Source organism: Thermobia domestica, chromosome 2, assembly GCF_964235325.1.
Source record: "Thermobia domestica chromosome 2, izTheDome1.hap1.1, whole genome shotgun sequence".
Classification (NCBI taxonomy): domain Eukaryota; kingdom Metazoa; phylum Arthropoda; class Insecta; order Zygentoma; family Lepismatidae; genus Thermobia; species Thermobia domestica.
Genome location: NC_137455.1, coordinates 286,889,575 through 286,906,330, shown reverse-complemented (window position 1 = coordinate 286,906,330; position 16,756 = coordinate 286,889,575).

Here is a 16,756-nt window from a genome sequence, read left to right as displayed (position 1 = left end):
TGGCAAATGCAGCGAGTCGATTTAGTCGTGCGACTAAATCGACCAAGTGTAAACGCCCCATTAGGGGTGATCTCGAAGCATATACAGAAAACAATCATTTAATGTAGAAGGAAACACAATGTCAGAGTGTTTTAGAACAGCTGATTCAGAATCTGACGTCAAATTTACGAAATACAAAATGGCGGATCCAATATGGCGATAACTACAAAAAGTCTTCTGGTTTGAAATACTATTTTTAACCAAGAACAATCATAGTTGACAGAGATTACTGCGAGGAGGCTGCAAACCGATTTGGAACCCCTTTCTGTACTTATTTTTAACATGATATTTGATTAAAGTGAGTCTCTGCACCTCTCAATATTCGACTATTCGGGGTGCTTATGTATAGTGAGAGCCACGGTGGTTTAGTGGTAGAGCGTTCACCTCTGGTACATGGGGTCTCTGGTTCGATCCCTGCTCGCGACAAGTGAACTTTGCGGTGGACAAACAACGTCTAAGTGGATTTCCTCGGGATTATCCCGTTTCCTCCCACTTTCTTCATTCCATCATTTCATTCATTTCTCATCATCACCGCCTCCTCTACCCTAGCCGGCATAACCGTGGGACGGAAACCTCAAAGATTTCATTTATGTATAATGAGTCCCCTCGCCTCTCATTGTCAGAACTTCATAGTCTATCCTCAATTGTTATAATTATGAATTTATTGAGAAAACGTTTTGTGTAATATCCCGTAAAAACAAGTGTGTAATACATAAACATTGTTTACACCACATACACCTTATTACAGCAATAACTGTCCAAAAATCGCAAAATGCTGCACAATCTTTAAAACAAATTATGTAATTTTCACATTCAGGTGTTTTTTTTCTCTCTTTCAAAAAACCGCTTTCGTGCCACAAATACCTAATAAGATTTGCAAATCTGGGAGAAGAATACTGATTATCAATCAGTGATTGGATCTTAGTTATATTATTACGGAGATGTAAAGTAATGTTATAATTGTAGACCTCCTAAAGAGCAAAAAATCAAGAGGCTGAATGCTACTAGCTATTCCTGCAGGGATGGTTTCTATTTTGAGATCCTCTTTTGTTCTTAAAACAGGTTCAAAAGTTGAATTATGACCACTCCACGAATCTAATAACAAAATCGACTTTGTATTAGACGGAATAAGCACCCGGAATAGTAAAAGGAGAGGGGACTAACTTTAAATTAACACCCTGAATAGTGAGAGGAGAGGGAACTCACTTTAAATATGCACCTCGACTAGTTAGAGGGGAGGGGAGTCACTTTCAATAAGCAACCCAAATAGTGGTAGGCAAGGGGACTCACTTTAAATACGCATTCCCAATACTAAAGGTGTAGACGCACTTTAATCAACCATTTCGCTAAAATAAGTATAGAAAGGGGTTTCAAGTCAGTCTGCAACCTCTTCGCAGTAATCCCTGAAAACTATTATTGTTCTTAGTTGAAAGTACAGTATTTCAAACCAGAAGACTTTTTGTAATTGTAATCGCCATATTGGATCCGCCAGTTTGAATTTTGACGTCAGATTCTGAATCGGCTATTCTAAAACTCTCTGGCATTATGTTTTCTTCTACATTAAATGATTGTTTTTTGCCTATGCTTCGATACCACCCCTAACGTTCAAAGGGTGGTTTCTACCCTTAAACCGCACCATTGCCGAAATAATAAAATATGTGTCGATTATTTTTCGATATTCTACAAATGTGCAAAGTTTCATTCAAATCGGTGAGTGACACTTCCATAAGTCTCCTTGTTAGTGGACCTTTAGAGCCATTTCTAGGTTCTCTAATTCTTCAAAATATTCAGGCAAAGAACGCTGCAGTAGCTTGACTTAAATGAATTTTCCGCATTCAGAGGAAAGAATACCCCAATATTCAGTTTTGTTAGTGATAAAGGGTCTTTTATTACTTTTGACTTTCGAGGTACGATAGGAAAGAAAACTTCTGTGAATGTTTCTAAACATTAAAAATAAATAAATAAATAAAAACAGGATGAGGTTGTTAAGCTCACACCAAACTTCTAAGCTGGATGATGTAACGCCTTCCAGATCTCCATCGGATATATATATCTTGCTTAACTATCCAATAAACAGATAACAAAAATTCAAAAACTAGCTTATCATCACTCCCATTATTAGAGATGCAAAAAAGCCGGCTTTTTTGAATCGATGGTTTTTTTTCACATAAAAAGCCGGCTTTTTTGAAAAAAAAAACGAGAATTTTGGAAATTTTGGCTTTTTTCATTTTCATGATTTTTCTATCTAAATAGCTTTTTTATAGTATATTCTATACTTAGATAAGAATTCCATGACCTAAATGCCATATTTCCCTCTAAAATTCACCATCAAGATGGATGGAGCACATGTTTTACGAATTAAAGCTAACATGAAGAATGTAGTATTTGAGGGCAATTTTAGAGGCTATAGTAGAATAGTGTCCTTTTTTCACGAGAATTGGAGAAAAGTGCAAATTTCTCACGAGAATTGGTATAATTTCGCCTTATTTCTTACGAAAATTGATACAAATTTCCTTTATTTTGACGAGAATTGGAGAAAAGTGCAAAATTCTCACGAAAACTGGTACAAATTTCCTTCATTCTCACAACAATTGGTCAACAGTGCAAATTTCTCACGAAAATGGGTGTAAATTTCCTCTGATCTATTTTATCATATATTTTAATACAATTTTATATTAATTTATGCAATTTATGGTGATTACTTACCGTTTTTCCCCAATCCTTTAAGAAACGTGTTTTTTCTTTCCTTATTCCTTGGGCAAGTGGCGAGAAATAGCTAAAGGAACTTCATAACATGTCCACACAGGACTTTTTTCGTTAATCTTGAACGCAGTTGGTCTTGGTATTCAAGAAACTAATTCTAAAGAAAGAAGGCACCTATAATGAAATAATGGCATGTCCTAAGGTGAGGTAACCAGTGGGGGAAAGTATCAGGAAGTGGGGGTGGCTGTAGTCTAGGTGGGATATGTGCTCAAAAGTAGGAGAGGAAAGAGACAATAGAATCCTTTTGTAATCGTAGCAGATGTTTCTTTTGAAGGTGTCTTGTAATTCCATCATTGTGTCAATTAAGGAAGTAAGAAAATTGTCAATTTAATGTGACATATGGATGTTGCACAATACTTGAACCGTAGGAGGTGAGAAAAGTCATGTAAGCTAAGAATGCCGCAGGAGGGAGGGAGCCCTTTGACGGAATAACGAAAGGAACATAGACACCTGCTTGTATGTGTGTGTTCCAAAATGTTGGAGGTGGGGAACTGTGCTGTTTTCTGGACATTGCTTAATGGGGGGGCCTGTGATTTCTACTGCATGGAAACTCAAAAATATGTGAAAAAAGAAAGAAATAAGAATCATTATTCTAACGACAGAGAATTTAAGAATGAGATAGGTACGTGTCACTTTTTAAAAGTTAATGTATTGCCCCATATTGAGGAAACCGCACGTAGGATTGCATGAAGGAACTCAGTTGTTGTTTGAGCAAAAGACCAGTTTAAATAGGCGTAGCAATTGTTACGCATTTTGTTAAGACCTTGCCACATACGTAGAGGGGGAAGAGAAAGAGTGAGCGTGCCTACCTGAGTTGCAAAGAGGAAAAAAAATTGAATGAATGTGTACAGAAGACAACTTTCCCTTTTGTGCTTTTGGAAGAAGTTTTGAAGGAAGATTTTTGTAGGTATTTTTGCATAAATGATTTTATCCTTTTAAAAACTAGAGTAATGAATTAATTATTTATGAATATTAATGAGATGATAATGAATATTAATGAGATGCTAAAGAAAAGGATTAGAAAGAATGGATTTTACTGTTTTTCGTATATTTAGAGGCATTTTGCGGATATATGTAATATACAGCACTGCGTATTGTACATAAATGTATGAGATAATGTGGAAGGAAATGCGCGCAACTGTAAGAAACATATTTGATGTAATGATATTGTATTTTCAGTAGCTGATATAGGATTTTAGCATAGAATATCATCTTTTGGATACTGTATGGGTCTAACGGTGTACGAAGCTTAGACGAATGACAAATTGCATGTATATGTGATTACTTTGTAAGTGGGGTAGATGTATGTGTAGTTGATATGTGATTTTAATATAGAATATCATCTTTTGGATACTGTATTGGGTCTAATGGGGTACGAAGCTTAGACGAATAAGAAATTGCATGTATATATGATTACTTTGTAAGTGGGGGTACATGTATGTGTTGCTGATATAGGATTTTAGCATAGAATATCATATTTGGATACTGTATGGATCTAATGTTGTACGAAGCTTAGAGGAATGACAAATTGTATGTATATATGAATAGTTTGTAAGTGGGTAGATGTATGTATGTATATTGGTTTTGATATTGGGACAGGAATATATGTATCATATTGTAGACATATTATCTTTTGTTTGCATGTAAGTGTTTTAAGCATGTGTTGTTGGTTGCGTAGCTTTAGGGGCTATACTATGGGGGATGCAAACACCTAAAGTGTTTCCATTGTAGGGTTATATATTGGGACTTTTTATTCAGGTATCCTTATTTTATCGTAATGTAGAGCTGTATATGTTGTTGTGGTGATATGCTATGTGAATGCAAACACATGAATTGATTCCTTATGTATATAGATTACCTTGAATACCATGTTAGAATGTATATATTGTGATTTTACGTATGTAGACGCTTTTTAGACATGACCTAGTGGTATTTTAAACACAAAGGATATCACTGTGTTATAACCCATTTACATATAGATATCTTTTTTAGTATAGTATTCATACCTTTACTGACTTCTAAGATGCTTGTTCACCTTGTAGAAGACATTATGCCATCATTATGGTTTCCAACTTCGAGTCATTTATTGTACGAACATAAAATATGATAAATAACCTTATATGAAGCATACGTATTCTTTCTTTATCTTATATAGAATACAGATACTTCGTATTATATGAATATTTGTTTGGAGAAATAAGACATAATATTATAAATTGTAACGCTTTATTGTATTTATATAGTCTACAATATTCTATATTGGCATATTGATATACATATACATATATATTTAAATAAGATATTTACTATACTTAGAATATTTTTAATAACTTATTGACATATTTACATTATATATACGTACAAGTACCAACAGATAGGAAAACTTATGGACATATTTGATGATATTATGACCATGTTACTCCATGATGCTACCTTTAGACACTTTACTATTTACATATATACAGAATACCATTCATTTCACACACCTACCAATCATTTAACACAGTTATTACTTTGATAACCATATGGCAATGTTCTATAGTCAGTAATACTGTTATGATTTAATCGTCGTCTTTTATTTTGAACTTTTTGATGTGTTTTAGTTTCAGACTTGGATACAATGACAAACCCAGGCTTACGAACAATTCTTCCAGGATTGTGTAACTGTTTTTTGTCAGCTTTATCCCGAACTAGTTGATAAAAATGATCAAAGTTAATTTCTTGTCGTGTACGATGATTTAAAGTAATTCCTCTAATTTTAAATACATAATCTACTTTCCCTGTTTGAACTTCTTTCATTTTATAGGCATAATTTTTTGGTCCTAAGCCTATAAAGGCAACAATTTCCCACCCATCAGGAACTTCATTAGTTAACTCACCTAAATAGGAACCCAAAGAAAGGGGCGGCTTTTCATTACGTGGTTGTACAAACATAATACTATCAGTGTCGCAGTACAATACACGATCAGGATGTATAGCTGTTACTAATTCGTAAAGTTTTAGACGCGCCCAAGAGGTGATGAAGGCTGCAAGGACAACATTGGAAAATTTCCATGGCTTGTTTTTGTTTTCAATGTTTTTATATGATACAATGAGATGCCGCTCTCCAATAGGCAATACAGTTTGTACCTCATATTGTGGTGCTCAAAAATTTTTCTGGAGTATCTACAATTACAGATTGAGATAAATCTGTTCTTTGTCCCCATTTCCCGTATAAGGAATTGAGAAATATTTTGGAAATATATCTTAGACCAGGATTTGATTCAATGTTATTTTCCGTTAACTGAATGCATTCATGTTTATAATAGTCTGTAATATATTTTTCTTGATCTTGTTTAGTTTTGCACCAGCTAGGAAATCCTGAAGACTCTTGTTTCATTTTTAAGAAGGAATTGACATAATCTTTAAACAGATTATTTTCTGATCCAGATAATTTGAATTCCCAAATTTCAATAATTTGTAGAATTTTGTATCCGAGATCTAAAGCAATATGAAGTTCAGGAGTACAGTATGTACCAGTAAGGACACGCTCCGCATCATTATGCATACAATTGTTGTCACTTTGTTCCATGCACGTACGGCATAACCCAAACAAAAGGCGATCATTACATGTATATGGTAAAATTGGAAAATATAAGTCTTTGGGAGGCAAGATACTACATTTCACTAATCCATGAATAGTTTGCACTTGTGGAAAGTCAGGCCCCTTGTATATTATAGGTTTTCCTATAGGCAATGGCTTACGTGCCATTACCCAGGGGTAAAGACTGGTAACATCATAATATGCCACAAACTCTTCGCTGGTACATTCGTACAAGGCATTAAAACATTCTGTACGCCCACCATGAAAACTATCTTTAGGTACCAGATGATCAACAAGATCATGACACTGTGTTTCAATAAACTGTTGTAATTTTTTATCATTTTTTACCATGTGGTCCCATTCACATTCCCACATTTCAATGACATTAAGATTTAATTTTTTAAGAAATGCTATTTTTGTGGTGGTGTTTTCATACCGATCTTGTAGTGTTGTACCTTGCTTAGAGGTAGAATCTAGGGGCACGTGTCGTAGTGTAGGATAACAGTTTAAACATCCGTGATAGTAACATCCATGAAATTCGTAAACTGTATTTGTTTTAGTTTCAAATCCATCAACCTTATACCTCCCGAATCGTTTTTCCAAGCCATTTCCAGAATGGAAAATTTCACTACCAGTAGTACGTTCTAAGTATCGTAGCCAATACATTGCCTTTAGACTTTGACGATCACGATGGTCAAACCCATAAGGTGGAATAATGGGAATAATTTCTTTGGGTAAATATAAGGTACGATATGTTAGTATTGCCAAACTAGCAATAGTTGACGCGACGATAAAACATTGAATACCATTTGTTTTGTCTTCAATTAAGTTTGAAAATTTAATGACAGCCTCTGCTAAAATTTTAACATCATTCCGACAATATTCAATCATTTCCTTTTGGAGATTATACTCCTCATTACTTGCAGCACGTTCTTTGTGCCATATAATAAGTTGCTCTCGATCTTCACTGCTCCTTGAATCAGGATCAAAATATTTTATATCAGGAATTTTGCCTATATAATTTTGGTTTTCTAATGTATTAAACAAGTACGGGAAATCTCCCTTTCGTAAATTTGCAGAAAGACCTAATGTCTTAGGTAATTTAGATAATTTAACTCCCATATACAAATATGTGTCACGGAAGTAAATCTTTTGTCCTAAACGCATTTCAATAATTTTTTGCCCTGACATTATTACTTCAGGTGTAAAATGATGGTTTATGATCAAAGTTTTAGCACAGAATTGCATATCATAATTACTGCCATTATGGGAAAGCACAATGATTTTTTTAAATATTGGTCGAGTTATTAATACATGATTAACAAATTCTTCAATGTTGTTGAAATCAAACGAACGAAACCCATTTTTATCACCGCATACAAAACATGTATCATCAAGCTTCATGTTCTTACACTTGTAACAAGCATGAATACAATTTACAAAATTTACATGATGTTCTTGTTCTCCCTGTTCATTTTTAGGAAGCAACATTGTTTCTACATCAAAGATAATATACAAAAAGGTATCTACATGTTGCATCATAGCCGTTTGAACAAAACAAATATGGTCATCGCTTACATATGTGTAACATATTTTACAATAACGTTCACCACATTGATGTTCAGACTTTCGTGAACGCATGTCATTCATAGTACCACAACGGACACAAATTTTCTTTGTTTCGCATAAACTTTTTCCGGAAACATTTATCGCTTTATGATTATCAAAACATTCTTTTGAAGAAAACAGTCTATGACAATCAAGGCATTCAACTTTAATATTATTATCATTATTAGAAACATTATGATACTTTTCGCACATTGGACATTTGAAGTTACACTTATGATTTTGTGTATGATGATAACCTTTCAAACAATACTGACAATATTTCCGTTTGTTTAATAGTGTTGTAATGTTGGTAATTAATTCGTAGTGTCCTTCACTGTACAAAATCAAAATTTTCTTTGATGCATGTATTCCAGGATAAATTACATTATACTTTCGAGTAAATCCGTTTTTTTCGTAAACAACAATTTGATAATGAGGCGCTAGCTTATTTTGAAACTTTTTTACATCATCAATAGTACATCCATCATGAATTTCAATGTCAACTTTAGCATTGACACACAATTGCTTTGCTTGTTTCATTAATCGTTCAGGATGATTTTTCAATTCATATACGTAGTTATAACGATGATCAGCCCTACCCATGCCAAGAATAATACTCTTGGGAAGACAATACACATTCTTTTCTACCGGAATAGTACATTGTTCCAGGTGTGTTACAAGATCAACAAATTTTGATGAACCCCTTGTTCGTCCCCTACCTTTACGTGAATCAACAATATGAATTTTGAAATTTACTTTATCACCTAATAAATAATTTTCATTACTATTTAAAACATTTTCAATTTTACGAAATAAATTGTCGGAGCTTAAATCAGACTTTTGACGCCACGAAATGTATATTGGTTTATTAATCGTAGAAGCAGAACTTTCTATTGTTATACCAACATACATATCATCATCGGCATCATTTAAAACATGATCCTTTACAAATTCAAATAACAATTGAATATATTTTTCAGGATCATCTATTCCACTAGTTTGCATACGTTCAATTGTGACTTCCTTTCCTGTAAGTCCAAAATAAGCATAATGTTTGATTTTACTATTAACAATACGAAAATATTCATTTGTTTTACCACTCCCATACATGGTAGGTTGTGATACAGTATTAGTATTAGGACTTGGAAAGTTTATAAAATTTTCCATGAACACGCTAAAATCATTTGTAGTTAAACTATTAGCTTTTCCTTCAGACACAAGTTCCATAAACTTTTCACGAGCTAAATTCTTTATATTATCTTGACGAAAGAAGCCTACATGATATAAATCAATAATATCTTTTGCAGACTTACATTTTTTCAAAACAACATGAGGATCACAACCAAAATGCATAAACAACGCCTGCAATAACTTGGAATAAGCTTCATTGCTTACCCTTGCACCCATAGCATGACATTGTGTTATCACTTCCCATGTAAATAAAACTTCGTTTGGATTTTCATATCCACGTGCTTCTTGTGCCGACAACATGGTACAGATGACAGACTGTCCTTCCATTGTATGATTGACACACTAAATATGTAATTGCAATTTGAATTTTTGTCTTATACAGTAAATATTTTATACAATGATGTACACAGAACTTTGATATTTCTTTTCACAGTTTTTTTAAATGACAAGGTTTCGTAAGTAGACTTTTATGATATGATTCACAATGTGTTGACCAAAGATACACTTTTTAAGAATTTTTTACACTTACCAGTAAGTATAATAATAAAACTTTGCCAAACTTGTTTCAGTTCACAACAGATTTAGTTGTAAGTTTACCGACACTGCAGTTAAAAGCTTGTCGCCAATTGCACTAACACTTGCCGTTAACTACAATCATAAAACTTCCCGTAACTTTTTCAGTTTAGTATCGATGCACTACCACTTGTCACTCACTAAGTATATTTTAGTTTACCGAAGATATACTTTTAAGTTTATCGGTTAATCCTTTAGCACTTTCCGATAATTGTAATGTACAAAGCGTCGTAATAAAATTGTTTTAGACTAATTACAACACGCAAAGTACAAACAGGAAGTGTGTTTACTTTTTATTGAATGTTTATTATCAACACTAATAAATGGAAATTCCAAGAACACCACACGAAGATTCCCGAAGATTCCCGAAGTTTCCCGAAGTTTTCCGAATATTGCCGAACCTAAACGAAGATGAACATAAGAGTTTATCCACAATTGCTGTACATGGTGGTTAATGTACCACACGAATGGTTCCGAAAATTGCCGAACTTAAACAAAGATGGACATAAGAATGTATCAACAATTTCTGTACACGTTTAGTAAATGTAAATTGCAAAAATCTTGTAACTTTAAGATATATTTCAAAGTTTATTATTAGATGTAACTTTGTAACAAAATTGGTATTTTAAAATAAATGATTTAATAACAGAGAGTATAATAATGATTGGCTTTACTTTAACAGTAGAAATTTTATAGTGCGCGGCGCGGCTTGCTGCGCTGGATTTATACTTTCAAAATTTAATCTCGTACCCAAAGGCACTTAGTTTGTAATCTCGTACCCAAAAGCAAATAGTTTGTAGTCTCGTACGCAGGTGCTTTAACATATTTTAAATTAGTAACAGTAATATTACACAATGTGATATAATTTGTAAATGCACTATTAAAGTTTGCAACACTTCAAATAATTATAGCTACTTGATTTGTATGTTTTTCCACTGTGTTATTGGTCTAAAAAAATTTCTTTGTTAGTAACGCTAGGAATTTCTTTTGTCTGCATTGCTACAGGTGTTTAAACTGGTTTAAACCGGTTTAAACTAGTTTATTGTTTTTGTTATACAATTATTCAGTTCTGCAAGAACTTCGTTGTTAAAATAGAGTGTGATCGTATTTAAATTGCTGTGCAAACTCCTTATTTATTTAACATTTCGTAATATTCATTGGATCGCTTGCTAAGCAAGCTCCGAGGAACTATGTTCCGAAAAAATACTAAAATGTGTAAGCATACAAAAGATAATTTAAAAATATAAAAATTACTGTGCAAACTCCTTATTTATTTATTCTCTCATATATTTTATTCCATCGTTTCCTTTGGAATTTTAGTTGGATCGTTTGTTACTGAAGCTCCTTATTTATTAACCTCTCGTAATAAATTACTCGAACACTTCGTGTGAGCATACCAAAAAATAATCCGAAAATAATAAAAGTTGTGTCAACCTACAAATAATTCCGATGGAAACACAAAGTAACATAGTTACAAATATTTTATTCGTTCGCTTCATTAGCAGCTCCGAGGAATTACATTCCAAAAATATTAAAATTAACAAAACAACTTGAACATAAGAAAGTTATTTTAGCATAACACAAGATGATTAAACTTAAAATTTATTACATGAAGCTCTTTAATTGTTAAATGGAGAAGTAAAATTTAAGTCAGTGTTGCAATTGAATACAGAAACTAAAAGTAAAGTGTCAAAACATAACTTAAAACACAATGTTGCAATCTAAATTGCAAAAGAAAATTAAAAATACAACTTACAAACAAAATGTACAAACCGAAAATAAAAAGTGCAGAAACAAAATTTTAAAAACAATGTTGCAATCTAACATACAAAACGGAAAATAAAAAAATATAGAAGCAAAACTTAAAACATAATGTTGCAATTAAAAAATGCAAAGCTAAAAAATACAGAACCAAAACTTAAAACACTGTTGTCATCAAAAATACAACAGCAAAAGTTTAAAATACAATGTTGCAATCTAACATACAAAACGGAAAATAAAAAAATATAGAAGCAAAACTTAAAACATAATGTTGCAATTAAAAAATGCAAAGCTAAAAAATACAGAACCAAAACTTAAAATACTGTTGTCATCAAAAATACAACAGCAAAAGTTTAAAATACAATGTTGCAATCCAAATTGCAAAAGAAAAAATTAAAAGTACAAGTTTAAAAATTGAAACATTCAAACTAAAAATACAGAATCAAAATACAATGTTGCAATCCAAATTGCAAAAGAATATTAAAAGTACAACTTTAAAACACAATGTTACATTACAAATTCGAAACAACATTAAAATTACAAGTTAAGAAATATAATTGGAAACTAAAAACTAAAAAATGCAGAAGAAAAAATTTTAAAAACACAATGTTGCAATCTAAAATACAAAATGAAATTTAAAGTACAACATTAAAACACAATGTTACATTACAAAATCCGAAATAACATTAAAGTTACAAGTTAAAAAATAGAATTGGAAACTGAAAATAAAAAATACCGAAAGAAAATTCAAAACAATGTTGCAATCCAAATTGCAAAGAAAAATAAAAAATACAAACTTGAGATATACGAACATTACCTAGTAGTATACGGACCTTATTTCCCTAAAATGTGTTGCAAACTCATGTCATTAAAATAATGACGGTAAAAGTCCAGCTCCGTATACTACTAGGTAATGTTCGTATATCTCAAGTTTGTATTTTTTATTTTTCTTTGCAATTTGGATTGCAACATTGTTTTGAATTTTCTTTCGGTATTTTTTATTTTCAGTTTCCAATTCTATTTTTTAACTTGTAATTTTAATGTTATTTCGGATTTTGTAATGTAACATTGTGTTTTAATGTTGTACTTTAAATTTCATTTTGTATTTTAGATTGCAACATTGTGTTTTTAAAATTTTTTCTTCTGCATTTTTTAGTTTTTAGTTTCCAATTATATTTCTTAACTTGTAATTTTAATGTTGTTTCGAATTTGTAATGTAACATTGTGTTTTAAAGTTGTACTTTTAATATTCTTTTGCAATTTGGATTGCAACATTGTATTTTGATTCTGTATTTTTAGTTTGAATGTTTCAATTTTTAAACTTGTACTTTTAATTTTTTCTTTTGCAATTTGGATTGCAACATTGTATTTTAAACTTTTGCTGTTGTATTTTTGATGACAACAGTATTTTAAGTTTTGGTTCTGTATTTTTTAGCTTTGCATTTTTTAATTGCAACATTATGTTTTAAGTTTTGCTTCTATATTTTTTTATTTTCCGTTTTGTATGTTAGATTGCAACATTGTATTTTAAACTTTTGCTGTTGTATTTTTGATGACAACAGTGTTTTAAGTTTTGGTTCTGTATTTTTTAGCTTTGCATTTTTTAATTGCAACATTATGTTTTAAGTTTTGCTTCTATATTTTTTTATTTTCCGTTTTGTATGTTAGATTGCAACATTGTTTTTAAAATTTTGTTTCTGCACTTTTTATTTTCGGTTTGTACATTTTGTTTGTAAGTTGTATTTTTAATTTTCTTTTGCAATTTAGATTGCAACATTGTGTTTTAAGTTATGTTTTGACACTTTACTTTTAGTTTCTGTATTCAATTGCAACACTGACTTAAATTTTACTTCTCCATTTAACAATTAAAGAGCTTCATGTAATAAATTTTAAGTTTAATCATCTTGTGTTATGCTAAAATAACTTTCTTATGTTCAAGTTGTTTTGTTAATTTTAATATTTTTGGAATGTAATTCCTCGGAGCTGCTAATGAAGCGAACGAATAAAATATTTGTAACTATGTTACTTTGTGTTTCCATCGGAATTATTTGTAGGTTGACACAACTTTTATTATTTTCGGATTATTTTTTGGTATGCTCACACGAAGTGTTCGAGTAATTTATTACGAGAGGTTAATAAATAAGGAGCTTCAGTAACAAACGATCCAACTAAAATTCCAAAGGAAACGATGGAATAAAATATATGAGAGAATAAATAAATAAGGAGTTTGCACAGTAATTTTTATATTTTTAAATTATCTTTTGTATGCTTACACATTTTAGTATTTTTTCGGAACATAGTTCCTCGGAGCTTGCTTAGCAAGCGATCCAATGAATATTACGAAATGTTAAATAAATAAGGAGTTTGCACAGCAATTTAAATACGATCACACTCTATTTTAACAACGAAGTTCTTGCAGAACTGAATAATTGTATAACAAAAACAATAAACTAGTTTAAACCGGTTTAAACCAGTTTAAACACCTGTAGCAATGCAGACAAAAGAAATTCCTAGCGTTACTAACAAAGAAATTTTTTTAGACCAATAACACAGTGGAAAAACATACAAATCAAGTAGCTATAATTATTTGAAGTGTTGCAAACTTTAATAGTGCATTTACAAATTATATCACATTGTGTAATATTACTGTTACTAATTTAAAATATGTTAAAGCACCTGCGTACGAGACTACAAACTATTTGCTTTTGGGTACGAGATTACAAACTAAGTGCCTTTGGGTACGAGATTAAATTTTGAAAGTATAAATCCAGCGCAGCAAGCCGCGCCGCGCACTATAAAATTTCTACTGTTAAAGTAAAGCCAATCATTATTATACTCTCTGTTATTAAATCATTTATTTTAAAATACCAATTTTGTTACAAAGTTACATCTAATAATAAACTTTGAAATATATCTTAAAGTTACAAGATTTTTGCAATTTACATTTACTAAACGTGTACAGAAATTGTTGATACATTCTTATGTCCATCTTTGTTTAAGTTCGGCAATTTTCGGAACCATTCGTGTGGTACATTAACCACCATGTACAGCAATTGTGGATAAACTCTTATGTTCATCTTCGTTTAGGTTCGGCAATATTCGGAAAACTTCGGGAAACTTCGGGAATCTTCGGGAATCTTCGTGTGGTGTTCTTGGAATTTCCATTTATTAGTGTTGATAATAAACATTCAATAAAAAGTAAACACACTTCCTGTTTGTACTTTGCGTGTTGTAATTAGTCTAAAACAATTTTATTACGACGCTTTGTACATTACAATTATCGGAAAGTGCTAAAGGATTAACCGATAAACTTAAAAGTATATCTTCGGTAAACTAAAATATACTTAGTGAGTGACAAGTGGTAGTGCATCGATACTAAACTGAAAAAGTTACGGGAAGTTTTATGATTGTAGTTAACGGCAAGTGTTAGTGCAATTGGCGACAAGCTTTTAACTGCAGTGTCGGTAAACTTACAACTAAATCTGTTGTGAACTGAAACAAGTTTGGCAAAGTTTTATTATTATACTTACTGGTAAGTGTAAAAAATTCTTAAAAAGTGTATCTTTGGTCAACACATTGTGAATCATATCATAAAAGTCTACTTACGAAACCTTGTCATTTAAAAAAACTGTGAAAAGAAATATCAAAGTTCTGTGTACATCATTGTATAAAATATTTACTGTATAAGACAAAAATTCAAATTGCAATTACATATTTAGTGTGTCAATCATACAATGGAAGGACAGTCTGTCATCTGTACCATGTTGTCGGCACAAGAAGCACGTGGATATGAAAATCCAAACGAAGTTTTATTTACATGGGAAGTGATAACACAATGTCATGCTATGGGTGCAAGGGTAAGCAATGAAGCTTATTCCAAGTTATTGCAGGCGTTGTTTATGCATTTTGGTTGTGATCCTCATGTTGTTTTGAAAAAATGTAAGTCTGCAAAAGATATTATTGATTTATATCATGTAGGCTTCTTTCGTCAAGATAATATAAAGAATTTAGCTCGTGAAAAGTTTATGGAACTTGTGTCTGAAGGAAAAGCTAATAGTTTAACTACAAATGATTTTAGCGTGTTCATGGAAAATTTTATAAACTTTCCAAGTCCTAATACTAATACTGTATCACAACCTACCATGTATGGGAGTGGTAAAACAAATGAATATTTTCGTATTGTTAATAGTAAAATCAAACATTATGCTTATTTTGGACTTACAGGAAAGGAAGTCACAATTGAACGTATGCAAACTAGTGGAATAGATGATCCTGAAAAATATATTCAATTGTTATTTGAATTTGTAAAGGATCATGTTTTAAATGATGCCGATGATGATATGTATGTTGGTATAACAATAGAAAGTTCTGCTTCTACGATTAATAAACCAATATACATTTCGTGGCGTCAAAAGTCTGATTTAAGCTCCGACAATTTATTTCGTAAAATTGAAAATGTTTTAAATAGTAATGAAAATTATTTATTAGGTGATAAAGTAAATTTCAAAATTCATATTGTTGATTCACGTAAAGGTAGGGGACGAACAAGGGGTTCATCAAAATTTGTTGATCTTGTAACACACCTGGAACAATGTACTATTCCGGTAGAAAAGAATGTGTATTGTCTTCCCAAGAGTATTATTCTTGGCATGGGTAGGGCTGATCATCGTTATAACTACGTATATGAATTGAAAAATCATCCTGAACGATTAATGAAACAAGCAAAGCAATTGTGTGTCAATGCTAAAGTTGACATTGAAATTCATGATGGATGTACTATTGATGATGTAAAAAAGTTTCAAAATAAGCTAGCGCCTCATTATCAAATTGTTGTTTACGAAAAAAACGGATTTACTCGAAAGTATAATGTAATTTATCCTGGAATACATGCATCAAAGAAAATTTTGATTTTGTACAGTGAAGGACACTACGAATTAATTACCAACATTACAACACTATTAAACAAACGGAAATATTGTCAGTATTGTTTGAAAGGTTATCATCATACACAAAATCATAAGTGTAACTTCAAATGTCCAATGTGCGAAAAGTATCATAATGTTTCTAATAATGATAATAATATTAAAGTTGAATGCCTTGATTGTCATAGACTGTTTTCTTCAAAAGAATGTTTTGATAATCATAAAGCGATAAATGTTTCCGGAAAAAGTTTATGCGAAACAAAGAAAATTTGTGTCCGTTGTGGTACCTATGAATGACATGCGTTCACGAAAGTCT